The sequence below is a fragment of the Larus michahellis genome, chromosome 10, assembly GCF_964199755.1.
Source record: "Larus michahellis chromosome 10, bLarMic1.1, whole genome shotgun sequence".
NCBI classification, from domain to species: Eukaryota; Metazoa; Chordata; class Aves; order Charadriiformes; family Laridae; genus Larus; species Larus michahellis.
In genome coordinates, this window is record NC_133905.1 from 6,627,398 (window position 1) to 6,643,349 (window position 15,952).

Consider the following 15,952-nt stretch of genomic DNA (forward strand, 5'->3'; position numbering starts at 1 on the left):
GATGTGCTAACCAGAAAGTAAACTGTGATGAATGGGCACGTCTGAAGTAACCCAAAACTTTTCAGTGCCAATTTGTGGAAGAGAACTGTGGTGGAGCCTCTGTAGGGGCTGGGTGCTAGGAGCAAAGCTGAAGGCCTTCCCCCTTGGCTCAGTCTGATCAAAAAGCAAATCAAACCCACCCCTGAATAAAACAAGAAGCTGAGATCTGGTCCAAACCCAGCATCTCTGCACCCGAGACGGGAGCTGACACCCGCTTAGACACTAAGTGGCCATTTCATTTACTCTGCAAACCCTGTGCTTGTAGTTGGTATCAGATGGTAATTAAATGAGCGGGGAAAAAAGGTGGCTCTGACCTCGTCTGAGTGGCATGAACCGCCCCTTGAGCTCTGCAGGCACACGGGCATCTTTGCCTTGATGCAGGGTGGTGGGAGCTAACGGTGCTTCAAGCTCAGCCAGGAGGAGCAGATGGAGGGGAGCACAGCCCACACCACCCGCCGCCACGCCAGGGAGGTCTCTCGCCCTGGGTCCTGGTGAGGGATGAAGTGTTCTGTCCTATCATTTCTTCCCAAAGCAGAGGGCTGGTTTCCGAGCTGTAGCTCTGGACTTGTTTTCTGTTGACTGAAGTCAGGCAGTGGTATTGTTTGGGTGTGATACTGAATGAATATTGAGTGTGCCTCTAAGATAAAGTCATTATTTAGGAGCTCATTAAAGTACTGGCCTTGAAAAAATTTCCTGCTGCTAATATCCTCTTCCATCACTGTGTCAGGGATCGGAGCTGGTTTAGAGAAAGAGCTGCGTGCTCCGCAGCTGCCTCCCTCCTCATACCGGGGGGCTGCTGGGACCAGGCTGGGATAAAACTTTAGGCCTTGAGCTAAGAAAGCGCCAGGTGTTAACACGAGCTGTAAATGCTAAGTAACTCTGGCAAAGCCCCTCAGTACCTTGTTTCCAGAAAGGAGCCTGAGGCTATTTTCCCTCTTCTCCTTCCTTTATTGAGCTGGGGTGTTGCTCCCTGCCATGAAAGCTCGCTGCTCCCTCTCGGTTTCCCACCCTCTTTCCCCTTTCTCTCCTCATGCTCCTGAGATTCACCTCTTGCTGTGCCTGCAGGATTTGCAAAGGGAAGGGAGAGAGCAGCCACTGCCATTCCACCCTCCACTATTCCATGTGCCGGGAGGCAGATGGAGCCCCAGGAGACACTGTGGACCTCTAGCCCGTGGGGACACCTCTGAACCTGCAACTTGGGGAGCAGCACAGGGCTGCCTGCTTTCAGCTGCTTGAAGGTAACTTGAAAAAGGTCAAAAAAATGTCCAAAACGTTGGACTTCATTGGCATGAAGAGCTTCCTTGCAGTGCTGTTGCGTTTTTCGAGGTGAACACTGTCAGCATTATCGCTGTGCTGGCAGATAGCAAGGTTCTCAACTCATCACGGCAGGATCCAGGAGGACAGCAAGTGTCCGTGCTGGAGAGCCTGTCTGCAGCCCACCTTTCCTCCAGACGGTGTGCAAAGGCCTGCTGGAGCTTAAATAAATACTAATTTGCAGTAGTGGTATTTAATCGTCTTCAAACCATAATTTACAGTATCAGATTATTATCATAATATCTGATCTACAGTTCGTAATGCTTTATTGTTATCCCATTACAGGGAGTTCTGCTGGCACTGCATATTGTCTATTTCTCTTACAAATGTTCTACCGAAACCTTATTAATTATTAGTCTCATAAAACACCTGTTAATGTTACCATTTTAATAAATCTCCTCCTTAATTAAATTAGGTGGTTCTGATAGTAATCCTCTAATGTCCACTGCCTTTCTGTTCTCATCACAGTCTGATTGTAGAGTGGGAAGCAGTGTTCAATTATAATTGATGTAGGCCATAATTCAGAACCAAATTATAACGTATAAAGCCATATGATCGTTGAGGAATATAATAGATCTCTACAGTAAAGTGTCATTTGGATTGATTAGTGCTGTTTCTAGAGCCTTGTTAGAGGTGAGAAAAGGCTTAATTCAAAAAGAATCTTTTTTTGCCTTTTTTCCCCTCTCTCTTTTTGTCTTAAATTCATGTATTCTATTTCCTCCTTGATATGCAGTATCTAGTTCTGCTACTTTGGTGTCGTGTTCATAACACCTACTTTCCCACTTGTATTTCAGTTCTAAAGCTGACCTTTTTTTTAATTTTGTAAAGGCAGACTACATGATGATTTTATTTAATGATTTAATAAAACTTTTCCTCCTGAGATAGGTGCAAGAAATCTTGCTGATCTATTACTGCTGCTAACCAAGCATGAAAGTACAGTTATATATGATACAGCATTACAAAAGCTATAAGCAAAAAAATTAAAAGTATATCAGAATGAAGACCTTACCCTAGCTGTAAAGCTGATTAGGCTCCAGGAAGGCTTCCCACACTGGAGCAAACATGCTGCTCGCTTGGGTCCAGGTCAGTTCCTCTCTGCTAGGGAACTTCTCATGTCCTAGAGACCACGCTGGTGCTCACCCAGGTCCTGTTTCCGTGTGGGGTCTGAGCATCTCTCAGCCTTGACTGCTTCTTTTCAGCTTTATGAGTAGAGATGTGACATGTTTTATGGGATTAGTGATGATCTCTTATCTTGCAGGAAACCCTAGAGCAAAGAGCGGAGCTTTCCCGGGACCATGGTGAGAACCTGATTCTCAGCTCTTCAGACCTTTTCTGCTACTGGGGAAAGCCTCTGTTTTACATCACTTCACTGCCTGCCTCCCCTCTCATCATACTCATTTCCCTTCCCCATGACAGTTATGGTCATTTATTGCTCAGGGAAGCAATGTAGCAAAATGTTAGGTGTGGTTTTAATTGATTTTAATGTAACTTAGAAGCTCAAGTTGTAGCAGTTTCTCTTCAGGGTCTCCCCCTTCCCCTGTGCATGCCTGCTTTGTGCCCTCCCAGTCCTCCCTCTTGCCTGTGGGCTTTGGTATCCCGCCCCTGGGAACCTTGTTGAATGTTCTCTACGGTAGGCTGTAGACTTCCTCTGGCCCCCTTTCATTAGGGCACCCCATTTCTCCCCAGTAATCCTCATTTCTCAAAGGGGATCTCATCACTGCAATTTCTGAATCATTTGTGAATCAAGCGAAAGGATGCTGTGGATATTTTGTAGGTGATCTGACCCTTTTTAAAAAAAAAAAACCACAAAAAAAAACAAACCAAAAAAACAAACAAACAAAAACCAAACAAAAAAAACAAAAAAAACCCAACCCCCCAAAAAAACCCCCCAAAAAGCCAAAAAAATCCGCAAACCCCAAAATCTTTGCTTTCTTCCTTTTAAGACTGAATTACACACCAAAAATCTTCGGAAGAGAAAAAGCTGCAAGCTTCGTTTAGAAAACATTGAAATGAAATATTTTGACTTTTTAAAAATGAAGCATTTTGGTGTGTTTGGATTATTTGCCTCATGTTTTCCCGCAGTGGAAATATTTTATCAATTCTTTTTCCTACGTTCGCTCATAACTCACCGAAACTGTGTTGGTTTGATGCCTTCCGCAGTAGCAGCTTTGGTTGCTCGTTTGCACAGCCCCAGATCCATTGGTCTTGGGGTTCCCATTCCTGCCCCGTGCTTACCCAGACTGTATGCCCTTTCTGGGAGGGACTGGATAGGGACAGAAGATGAGGACTTTAATCGCAAGTCATTGGAAACAAGAAATAAGTGGAAATCCATGGAAAGCAGCTGTGGAATTAGGACTGCCAAGGGGGAAAGGTGTGGCATAGGTAACTTATTAGTGATGGAATAGCCCCGTGAAAAAAATGAGGGGCTGGTTCAATATGCCTAACCAAGTTCCAAGTCATCCTCTAGCGTTTTTCTACCACCTGAACTGTAGCTGTAGCTTGTTGTAGGCCTGCAGGAGTTTGTGAGGAGCAGATTCTACAGCTGAGGCTTGCAATGAGGCGTCAGCTCCTGCTGCACGCAGTGGATCTTCCTGTGGGAAAGAGACGATGCCTGTTTCTCTGTCCCCTCCCGGCACCGAGCGGAAGATCCCCCATTCACTGGCACACAATGTGACAATTGACAGTGAGTTTCCTGGAGCTGAATACTGCCTGCCCAAGGTCAGCGCCTGCTCTTCCATCTTACCTTCCTTTGACGTCCCATATGAACGCCCAGCATCAGGCAATCGAGGGAGTCCTTCAAGCTGATGAGCCTTTTTGTTGCTAAGAGACGACTTCTGGAGGAGCAACAGTCATTAACTTGTTGGGAGTGGGTAAGGAACCACGAATTAAAGTAATTTGAAAACACTTCTACCTTCATACGTTAATTGCAAACAGAGGGAAATTATCCTGAAATCTAGGGGTATTCTAGTTACTCTTGGAGCACGGTCGTTCTAATGGATTGTGTGTAAGTATTGCTGTTCTCTCTCTCTCTCTCTTTTGACATACATTTATCCCATGTAAAGTGTGGCAGTGCCCAGCGTCTGCTCAGTCGTGTCCCTGCTCTCCACTCATCACGCAGAGACACTATTAACTGGTTCAACGTGGCGATGCTCAGAAGCAGTGTGTGGCCCGGCTTTACCCAACTTTGGTAGATGAAGCGTGTCTGTTGAGCTATATTCCTACTAGGGAGAGATGATGTAGTGGGAGATAATGCATTAATTATCTTGGTTTCAGGGCATTTTTTGGGACGTCACACATCTCTGCTGGGAGAGGGGAGGCAGGGCATGGAGCCACTCTCATCCCGAGTGCACTGCACTTTGTGCCTCACCCTCCCCACATAATTCTTTGGACCATTTAACATCAACAAAATCACGCCTGTGGCCCTTCGCAAGAAGCAGCGTGTGGCTTCTGCCTCGGGAGGCCTGATCCTGCCCAGCAACACATTCCTGGCTAGGAGAGAGCCCCTTGGTCGGTACAGCTTGTTCCCTCTGCCTTCCTCCCCGCCGTGTTTTAGCGATCGACTTGGCTCCCCGTTGCTGGGGTGAAGGCCCTGGGGGGGCTGTCTCCAGCTTGCCGGCGTGGCTGTGTTAGCATCCTTTCTGCTCTGGCCCAGGGCAGCGCGGAGCACAGCTGTGCCGTACAGTGAAACGCCTTTCCCCCGCCCTGCACAGACAATCGCTTACTGCACGTTAGCGGGATGTCGCGGAAAATTTATGTATGATTTCTCTCCGTTCAGATTGAACAGAAATACCATTCTGCGAGAGAAGTGGGCCTCAACAGAGCTGAATGGCTCGAAGAATGGGTCCTATCAAGGCTGATAATCTTCCCTAGCGATAACGCAGTGGATTATACAGCGATTGGATGTTGAGAGTATGCTGACCTTAATCTCCCTTAACTTTGGTTTTCTCTCCCATCTGATAATAATGGAGAAAGTACAACATGTGCCATAGAAGATTACACACATCCTGCCACACTTCGCAGATGGCTGATACAAAAATCAGACACAATGCTAAAATAATTAAAAAGCCCACAAAAATAAACCAGTGTATTCAGCTCCTTTTGTGAGGCTGTGGCTAAGGAAACTGAGCCAGCCGGCCTCAAATGCACAATATAAATGTGAGCAGATCTTATTAAGATTCTGTGTGGCTGTTAAAGCATCCTCAGACGTCGCTTCCAGCTTAGCATCACTGCTAATGGGGAAGAGAGGGAGAGATTAGTTTAGGCTAGTTTGAGACACCACAGATATACGTGGGAGGCATCCTCTGTTGCTTGAACTTGTATTTCACTGACCTGCTCTGTGACGAATGGAGTGCCAAAAATACAGAAGAGTTGGCACATAAAATCCATGTCTACTCTATCTATTCTGTCAAGGCTAAAAAAAAAAGTCCTGAATGAGCCTTGGAGAGTCAACAAATCACTAAAACAGCGGCTAAAGGAGGAAGTTCAGCACGAGTTCAAGTCATTAAAATTCCCTCTAATGTATGCTCTCGCAGACCAGTGGGTTGAGCGTGATCCTGGCGAGCGGAAGGATGCGTGTGAGCTTGTATGCATGTAGAAAACGGACAAGGTTGATGTGACTGACCTTCAGCATTGAAGCCTGATCGTTCCTGTCATTTGAGATGACTATGCGGGAAGAAAAGGTCAGTGGTGCACTTCTGAGCTGGAGATGGTGAGAAATCAGCTTTCTGCGCAGATTTCTTGGGCAAATCCCCACCTGTGTGCAGAGGAGTGTGGCATATTTATGTCTTGGACTTTTGCTGGTACTAGTATGGGGTCCCAAAGGGGAAGGCAACTAGGTAAAGAAGTAGCCGTGGCAGGGTATGAACATAGATCATGCATTTAGAAAACACCCTTTCTTAATCATAATATTTGACTGAAAGGCAGACAAGGCCTATGTGAATATGTTCCTCTTGTGTCCTTCCACGTAGGCAACATGCAAAAAGGAAAACTTAAACCTGAATTGTGTGCCTTACCCACATTTCTCATCACTTCCAATGGGAGTTTTGCTCAGGAAGTGCAAAATAGAGCTGGTAACTGTATTTCCATTTATTCAATAGTTCTGAGATTGAAAATGATAGAGACTGGGCAAAAGAAATAACAGGGGCATCTCATATCCATGTGTCGCTTCATTAAACATCTGAAAATGGCAATGAAAAAGCAGAGATTGCAGAATGAGATTTCCAGACAGCAGGATGATAACATAAAAGACTCTGTCCTCTGCTTGTACAATACACATGTGGTCAGAAAAATAAAGGCACCAAACTATCTTACTGTATAATAGACGAGGATTTTCATAGCTGTTATTTTGGATGCACGGGAAGTAGAAAACTGCTTTACACAAGAGAGTCACTTGTTAACTTTGGACATATGATATGTGAATGTATAACTGAGATAAAAAAATCATTTGGTTTCACGCTTCTGCTTGTCAGGAAATGTTTGCATTCAGAAGCTCCACAAGTAACAGTGAGTAGCTAAGGAATATATGACAAAATATTGTAAAGCTAACTGACATTGCATGCAAGAAAATTAGTCTTTACTAAACAGGTTGTTTGCTTTTATTGCTGTTTTAAATAGAAAAGATTTGATCAATCTTTGCCCACTCAGTATGGGGGGGGAAAAAAAAAGTGACTACACCACGAATTCCTGCAAAGCTTCCTGAAGGTGCGATGGTTGCTGAAGGAAGGGTTGCTCTCTTCATACGTGCAGAGGTGTCAAGTGGGCAGCAGAACAGTCCTCCTGTTTTTCAGATCCATTTTTTGGAAGTTGTACAATCCAACATCTCATCCTCTCCTTTTGAAGCCCCATCAAAGAGATGAGGATAAAGCAGGCCCATGATTTAGTAAGCTTGAAATGCCCAGGTCTGAGGGCTTTCTCAGGTCCTTCTTGTTCTTTTTGTGAATGAAGGTCTTGATGCTAAAAGCGTCCCACAGCTGAAGTGGGTGGATGATCTTCATATCAAGGATGATCTTTGAATGACCGAGGTCAGCTTGAGTAGAGAAAACACCATTGGGTGACTCTGGCATGGGCCCAAAGTCTTTGAGGAGCCCAGCAGAAACTCCTGGGCCTGGAATTGTTCTTGCTGGACCTAAATATGCAGGCTTCTGCTCCCAAACTCTCTGTGTTTCTCCCTTGCTGTTTCTGAGGAGTGCTTCAGTTTGTATTCCCATCAGAAAGGAAAAAGGAGTGAAAATATTTTGCTCCGGACAAAATTCGGATGACTGATTCCAACCTGGCGTGGAGGGGACCAGCCCAAGCCCTGCCTACGTGGGGGTGACTTGTCTTTTGGCTTAGCTCAGCCTCCCAGCCCCTGGCACTGCCCCGATGGCTGCTAAACCAGCCCTGCTACAGTGGAGATGCTCCAAAGGCCTTTTCTGACAATAGGAAATTTGTAACGTAAATTCCTACTTGAGGACTTTTTTTTTTTTTTTTTTTTTTTTTTTTTTTTAAGGTTTGTCTCTCTTTTTAGGAAAAAAGGGATATAAGGTTTGGCTTGCGCTAGCTTGTGCCGTTAGGTCCTGAGGCAGGCAATGAAAGCTGTGATTCCAGCTGTGTCTGCACATCAGGCCAGCTGCTGTACGCCTGCCCCACAGCCCTCTGTGCCGCTGCCATCTGCCGCCCTCCGCCTTGTCACCCTGGCGCAAATCTCCCGAGGCAAATCACCTACTTAACCGAATTCAAACCCAGCTCCATCACTGGGGAAGGGCTGCCCCTGAGCTCCTGCCGTCCTTCTGCGTCCCCCGGAGTGGCTGAGCTCCCAAACCAAAGGTGTCAGATGGGCCAGGAGGAGCCCAGCCAGCGCCAGCAGGTCAGGGTTTTGTCACTCAAATCTCACCTGCTGTCCAGGTGGGCTGCTGCTAATGTTGGGGCTTGTCCTTGTTAGGTCCCTAGTGCTCTCCAGTTGTTGTCAAGGGCTTTGCCTCTACACTTTGACTGTTAAAAGGGACTTTTCATTCATGTTTTTGATGTGTCTGTGTCTCTACAGCATTTCACAAGTTATGTGGTTCCCTGCACACCTTTGGCTTGTGTTGGCTCTGTAATTAGAGTGATGGAGAGGGATTCCCCAGGGGCTCCCAGCCTTGCCAGTGGGTCTCTGCTGGGGCACCCAGGCTGTGGGCTCCGGGCACACGGTGGCACAGGAGGTGAGGCCATGGGGGTGAGAAAGAACGTCTCAATCCCTGCACCAGCATCCATCCTAACAGCCCAGCACTGTCTCTGGCAAGTAGCACGTGTCACAGTGACAGGAAAGCCTGCAGCCTCCGGAGTCCAGATGTATTCGAGCCTAAAGAGAGAGCTGTGCTCCCTAATGGACACATGCCGTGTTTTCGAGCATCTGTGCATCTTGTCCTGATTATCTGCTGTTGAGCCCTCCTTTCGAGGAGCGCTGGGCTCTCCGCTGTACGCCAGCAACAGCTCTTCCAAACTTCCTTCATTGTGTCTGTGCCTGTTGCTCGGTGCTTGCGTGGTGAAATGGAAGGCAGCAAGAGTGACGGAGATTAAATGAGCAGCGAGAGGAACCTGAGGTGAATTTTGGGAGGGTAATTAGTGATGCTGGTGGCTCCGAGCAGAGTACGGGGTTTTGCTTTCTTCTATTATCCGCGTGGCACTGGGGGAATGCCGGGCAACTCCCTCCTGATCCTTCTCTAATTAAAAGGTTTTTCTGGGTAAGGGCTGGAATGTATGAAGAGGTGATAAATTAAATGCTGTGAGTTCCCCGCTCTGCGCTCGCGCTGCAGCAGGAAAGAGATTCTGCACCTCGCAGCCAGGCCAGCGAAGAAACTGCTCCTTTCCCATCGCAAACAGGAGCTTGTGGCGCTTTCAGCAGCAGCCGGCTTCCCTCAGCAGGCGAGGAGGCCGGCGGCCGGGTTTTCTCTACCTGCACACCAGTGACAGTGCCCAGCGTTAGCGAGCTGGCCGCGGGATGTAGAAGCTCTCCCCTGAGCAAAGGCGAAATGAACACGCCGAGTGTGGTAGGGCTCCGCTGGCATTAGTCCAGGGTAGGAAAAGAAAGCAATTGCCTTCTTCCAGCAATCAAGAAGCAATAGTAGAGCTGCCTGAAGCAGTTGCCGCAGCCCCTGGGCTGCACTGGTCTCTTTCCCGGGAGGCAGGGTGGAAAATGCAGCTTTTCTTGCCTAACTGCAACAGCTCAGGCTTCCACCTGACATCTTCCCCGCGCATCCCTCACGGCGGGCTGGAGACAAGCCGGGTGGGTAGCAGGGAGGAGACTGGCAGCTCCAGCATCCAGAAGGATGGAGCAGAAAGAAATTGCAGCCCTCAGAGCCCCGAGGTACCGCGACCCCCCTGGGACAGCCTCGGGGGACCGTCCAGGGGGTGTAATCCAGAGACGTAACCCTCTGCTCCCAGCCGACCTCCTCAGCGCCGGGCAAATAACTAATGCACTATGGCAAATCATGCACAGACAAAAAAGGAAATGCTTCGGGTTGGTCCTAAGGGATTTTTTTTTAAGTTTTTGCTGAAATATTAATATTTTATTTTATTTTTTTTTTTAAAGGCTTGGTTAGAATGAAACGGAAAAGGGAGGCTGTTTTCCCGTGGCCTGGAGTCAGTGTTTAAAAAATGTAGTTGTAAGTGAAAAATAATTTCAAAAGAAAACTAAAAACTGCCCTCAATGCTGAAAGAATGTCATAATGGAATTTTTTAGATTTAAAGATCAGGTTTTTAGCCTGACTGAAACAACTCAACGGTTCAATAGCATTTCAAAATACTGAGTGAATCCAAATTTGTGTGCTCTAGAGGAAAAGCTTTCTTTCCAAATAAATTCAGTAAGCTCCCCGTAGGCATCACCTCCTGGCCTGTCCTTGCAGTAGGAGGGATGGTTTGTTCCTGTCCTCCTTCTGATAGACTTTTTTTTTTTATTTCATTATTTTTATTTTTTTTATTTTAATAAGTAAAACACATGCATAGTGTAAACACACCAAAAAGCACACGCCCTATTGAATTTTCAGAGATAAGTATTTTAAATCCAGCCTCTCCCAAAGCTCCAGACATGCATTATTTACAATGGAGAATAGTAATGTAACAAAGCTGTATTATATTAAAATTGTTCCATAAAAAATTATGATTATCATTTTTTGTAGCTTGACTTAAGGTGCACAATTTATATAGAACAATATGAATTATTTTCTGTTACAAAAAATTATTCAATATGGGCTCTGTGTATTACAGTTATTAATCTTTCTATTTAAATGCAAATTTTTCCTTTCAACTGAGAGCTAAAGATACTTTTTATACAACTAATAAACCACAACTTTGATCTTCTGATCCCTCATCAGGGAGATGGCTTTCTCAGTTGTGTTTGGGATATCTCTGCCAGAACATGGTGTTCCTTTACAGCAAGGATGCTTTCTTCATAAATACATTGAAAACTATTCCCTGTTAAAAATGAAATATTCATTTGTACAGCAAGGTGTGACTTGGGCGATCCTTAGTTGCTTTGGTTTTGTGATAAGAGAAAAGAGCTAAAGCGAGTAGTGTCCTTTGTGTGGGCATACGCTGTGCCTGCGGTGTAGGGGGGTAATTTATCCTCAGAAAAATCTTTCTTTGTTTTCTAGTGGGTTTGCTGCTATGAGAAACTTTAAATCAAGATTTCTTTGAGCAGGGTGGTGTCAGCTCAGGTGGGAGCTGGCAGGGTGGCTCTGTCGGGGGAGCAATGGTTGAAGAAATGTCAGGCTTCCCCATCACCAAAGTGTCTGAGCTGTTAAGAAACTTCAGAAAGCTTCATGTCAGCCCCAAAATACCGTATCACCAGAAACTCAAGGGATGTGGGAGCAGTTTGCTCTGCATAAGCCTCAGAGAGTCTGTCTAAACCCTCACGCTCTTCCCATCTGCAGAAGGGAGTGGAAGTGGTCCCGTTGGACTAGGAGGAGACTTCCAGTGTCTGGGAGCTGCCATCAGACGGTGTTTTTGCAGGTCTCGCCACACGTGGAAGAATGTGACAGCGCTCAAGGAGAGAGGTAACTCCTAGCTATCTGGCAGCTCGTATCCTGAAGCAGAAATCAAAGTTGCTTATGTGATTTCAGGCTAATTTCTGACAATTCTTGTTCTGACAAATACTGCTATTACCCTGAGCAACTCCCAGGACAGCTTCCTTAATAATGTTTACAACGTTGGACTTTTAGTAACCAGTATTAGCAAAGGAAGCTGAAAACCACACTGCACTTCCGTCTTTCATCCTTGCGTGAACACAGACTTTCCCCTTCCACCTTCTGAGAAATGCCATCTCCTGCTGGTGGAGAGCTTTCTGGTGGTTTTCCAGGTCCTGTGTTGGCCAGCAGAGCATGTTGTCCTCTGCTTGCTGGCCACCTCTTGGTCTCCCTTGTTAGTTTTGGTCTGACTAACCCTAGGTGGGAGCTTGGCTGCTTCAGCCAGTGGAAACGCGGGTAATTGAAAAGGCTAAAGCAGTGAGCGGTGTTATAATTAACTGGCCATATTAGGCATTTTACAATTCTGACACCTCGCAAGAGTGGAAGTTTAATGAGAACGGAGAGAGGCTCAAAAGCAATCCATTTTCCCGGTAAAGATTGTAATGAAGGTGTGAAATGATGCACAGCTAACTAAACCTGTCTGTAATAGCCTCTCTGTTATAATGTAATGATCTGACAGGCTTTAGAAAAAACAATACAGCGGTCATGTATGTGTGTATATATATAAGATATACACATATACCTGTATAATATAAGACACATAATATACCTTTCCTTACGGTGCTTATGTAATGTATAATAGAGCTTACCTGGAGGTGCCGCGTGTAGGTCAGGTGCCAAAATGCGTAAAGAACTGATCTTTGAAAGAAAACGCTCATTAGCAATGTAAAGATGAGTGCCATCCAGGGAATGCCCCATAGAAACGTGTCCCAGAAAGGACGTCCAAGTGGAGCGCAGGGGCTGTGACTGCCCACGCCGCGGCCAGCTTCGATACAGCTCGCTCCTGCGACCCGCGTGCACCGGCACGGCCTGCTCACTACAGTCCGAACAGAAAACTGCCATGAATTCCTTGCAGATCTGCCACAGAGGGGCAGAAAGTTAGCGTAAAGGTATTTTCTTACTGTTTTCTTCAGAAGAGGCCGCGTCTCTGATTATTAATTTAAAATTCAGCAGCAAGCAGCTGTAAACAGTGTGTACTTTGCACCGCGGAACCCTGTAGTCTGTCACTGCGATTGCCTCTCTTTGCCTTCGTTTGCAAGTAACGCACCGGACTGGGGGGGGTGCAGAGGGAACTGGAATGAAGACGGCACATGCCAGGCGGTGGCACTTGCCAGTGAGCAGCCCTCTGAGGGTGTTTTTGGAAACAGATGCCTTCCTGTGGGATTTTGTGCCCTCAGACTTCACCTTCACAGGGTCTTATCTTCCAGCCCTGCAGTGTTTTACCGTCAGCTGGCGAGGGGCTGGGTACCCGTTTAACCCCGTGCCCCGCAGGAGCAGATACGCTGTGCCTCTCTGCAGCAGCCAGCTGGTGCGGAGCGTGGTCGGGGGGGTCATTTCTGGCCTCAAAATGTCCCAGAGCCATCCACAGCACAGAGCACTGGGGGCTGCTCCAGGTGTACTGCGCTCAAAGGGGCAGGTTTCGTTTTGAGAGGGTGAATTTGTCTACCTAGGAGCCCTTTGCCACCCGACGTCACCTTTGCTGTGCAGCGTGAGCTCCTCCTCGCCTGTCAGCATCCTCACGTGGTGGGAACACAAGTCTGCTGCCAGCTCCGCGTTTCCAGGCGGGCCGAGCAGGGGCTGAGGGCCAGACCTCCGGGTGCTCAGGGGTCTAATGATTCCCGTGCTGGAGCCTAAATGCATCAGCGTGGTTTATGGCAGATGCACGTGGAGGACAGTTTCCATCCTGTGCAGCTCTTGTTCCAGTTTGATCCCAAAGAGAACTTTTCCTGGCTGACCTGAATTACCTTTTCCCTTTTTAAATGTGTAATTTGTGTGACTGATATAAATGTCAAGCGCATAGATGAAGAATAAAAATGGAGATAAACACATTGTTGATTGTAATCATTATGTAAATACCTGAGCCCATAAATTCCAACTCACGTAATTAATTTTACAGTTTCCTTTACTTGCCAGGACTTGCATGAATATGGCTGAGCTTTCGCATAGCTGCTTGCAGGATAGAGCTTTGATTTCTAAACTACATGTGTTTTGCGTGCGGCATATGGCGAGGGCTCATGAAGCATAATTGTGGAGCATTAACGCTCAGCTCTCCTGCGGGGAGTATCGCATCCTGAAGGGTGACTCCTTTCAGTAACATCAAGATCCCATAGGAAAGGAGCTTCTTTTAAAGATCTCAGCCATATGATTTATGGTAAATAACACTTGTATTTCCATACTATGTGTTTCCGTTCTAGAGGTTTGCCCTTGTTGGTGCTCAAATTTGTTTTTGTTTAGCGTGTCACAGGTCTTGGAGTAACACAGTTTTGGCAAAATGTGTGGGAAGACAGTGTAAACACTGTGCAAGCGTTGTATATACTCTGCGTGTCCTCTCCAGTATTTAAATGATCCAGCTATGCAGTTAAAGTGCACCCATTAATACAAGTTAATACAAAGACGTGGTTATTTTATGGCACCACTTAAGTTACATTTTTATAAGGAGAACAAGAGGATCCCCTGAGACACTGTTGCACAAATAACAAAGAACAGAAGCTCAATTAGTGAAAGCACGGAAGAGAAAAGTGAGACAAGAATCATGTACAGTATAATTCAATAGCTATATTAGCTTGTGTAATATATTGTTTCTTATACATGGAAAGGCTGCATTGAGGAATGAATTAGCTGCTTTTCCTATGGCAGACGTTTGTTCTGACTCGAGACAGGAAAAGTCGATTCCTTAATTCTAAATTGATGGAGGTGTCACTTTAATACTTGCATTTACTTTTTTCATTACAGGAAGAGCAGAAATTGTCCAGAATTATTTTTTTCATTTTGTACTCCCTTGAGACTCCAACAACAACCAGTGATATTTTTTTTTTTTCTGTATTATTTTAGATGAATCTTTTCCAAGCGGCAATGTAGAGAAGCATGAGCCTCAACAGTTGGCCAGAATGCAAAGAAAGAAAGAATTGAGTTTATGGAAATAAACCCAATCCCTATTCTTTTTCCTTAGAAGCCATCGGCGTGTTTCCAGCAAGGTGAGACTACATAACAAAATGCTGCACTCTGGCCCGTGCCTGCAGAGCTCTTTGGTAATGTGACTTCTGAAGCCCTTTATGACTTTCCTAGAACAAAGCCGTGGTTTCCTTTCTGATCTCCTGAGAGAGCCCAAGGGCTGGCAGGGCCGTGTGCGGGCTGTGCTATACGGGGTTTGCACTGAGTTCAGAGACTCGAGAGCTGGATTTCCTGCAGCTTCACATGCTTTAATCCTGCTCTGGCGGCAGTTCTCTCTCCGGGACTGCCAAGTGTCTGTGCCGGCCAGTGGTCTCACGGGGAAAGTGCATCCATACAGAATCCTGGGAATAATCCCAGGGAAAAGGGTTGCTGAGAAAAAATGACATTATCGGCGTGTATGTCATTTCCATCAAAAGCGCTTCCTAATTAATTGGTTGAAAGTGGTTGTTGTTGGTAACCTCCTTCTGTCAATCATTGTGCCCATGTATTTATATAGGGCTTAGTGATGAAACCGCTTTGAAACAAGTGCGAAAATATGTATTTTGCAAATTAAATTACTCTTCAGCAGCTAAAAAGGAAAACCAAGGAGAATAGTGACTCTGGCAGAAATAGGGTCTGTAAAGGAAGTTTTCCAGGGCGGAGCTGGAGCTGTCAGCCCCAGCTCTGGGGATGGGGGAACGCGGGGGGCCGTGAGATTCAATTCCATTCTGTGGAGTTTGGCTGCAGCCTCCGCCTCAGCGCGCTGCCACCCCGGCAAGAGAAAAGATCCTTTCAGAGCAGAGGTTGCCTTTACAAAGCATCTTGGAAGAATGCGTGGATGTGTCCTTTTCTGAAACAGCAGTTTGTTTCTCAATTACTTTTATGTTCTTCTCTGGAATTGGAAATTATGCAATTCCTTTGACCCCTTAAGCCGTTACTGCATTACTAAATGTTTCAGAACTTGAGTCGCTATTTTTTTCTGTCAACAAAAACTGACAGCACATTTCCCCCTCTACAAAGATGCGGGGTTTGGTACGGGCTTGTTTTGATTAGGGTTGGTACACAATTTTAGCGTTTTTATCAGTATTTTGCCAATGTTACCACTGGGTTTGCAGGCAGGAGAACACCCGCTACGATGGGTCCCTGTGCAGGCAAACCCAGAAAGCAGGCAAAGCCTGAAACTTCCTTTCAAAACGTTATATACCGCCTGTCTGACAACAGCACCCAGCAGTGAAGCAATACGTGCAGTGTTGCTTCATTTAATAGCGCAAGGCCCCCACAATGTGTTTCAGTTTATATTATTCTAGAGATAAGAATCTTTAAATACTGAGGGAGCATACAGTGTACAAGCATTGTATTGACATTTCTCTATGCTATCATAACCATGGATTCATCTGCTTGCCCTTATGTTAGCAATTTAATTTTAATCCAGGGCAATAATGAAAAAGTGCATTACCGGTGAAAAACAA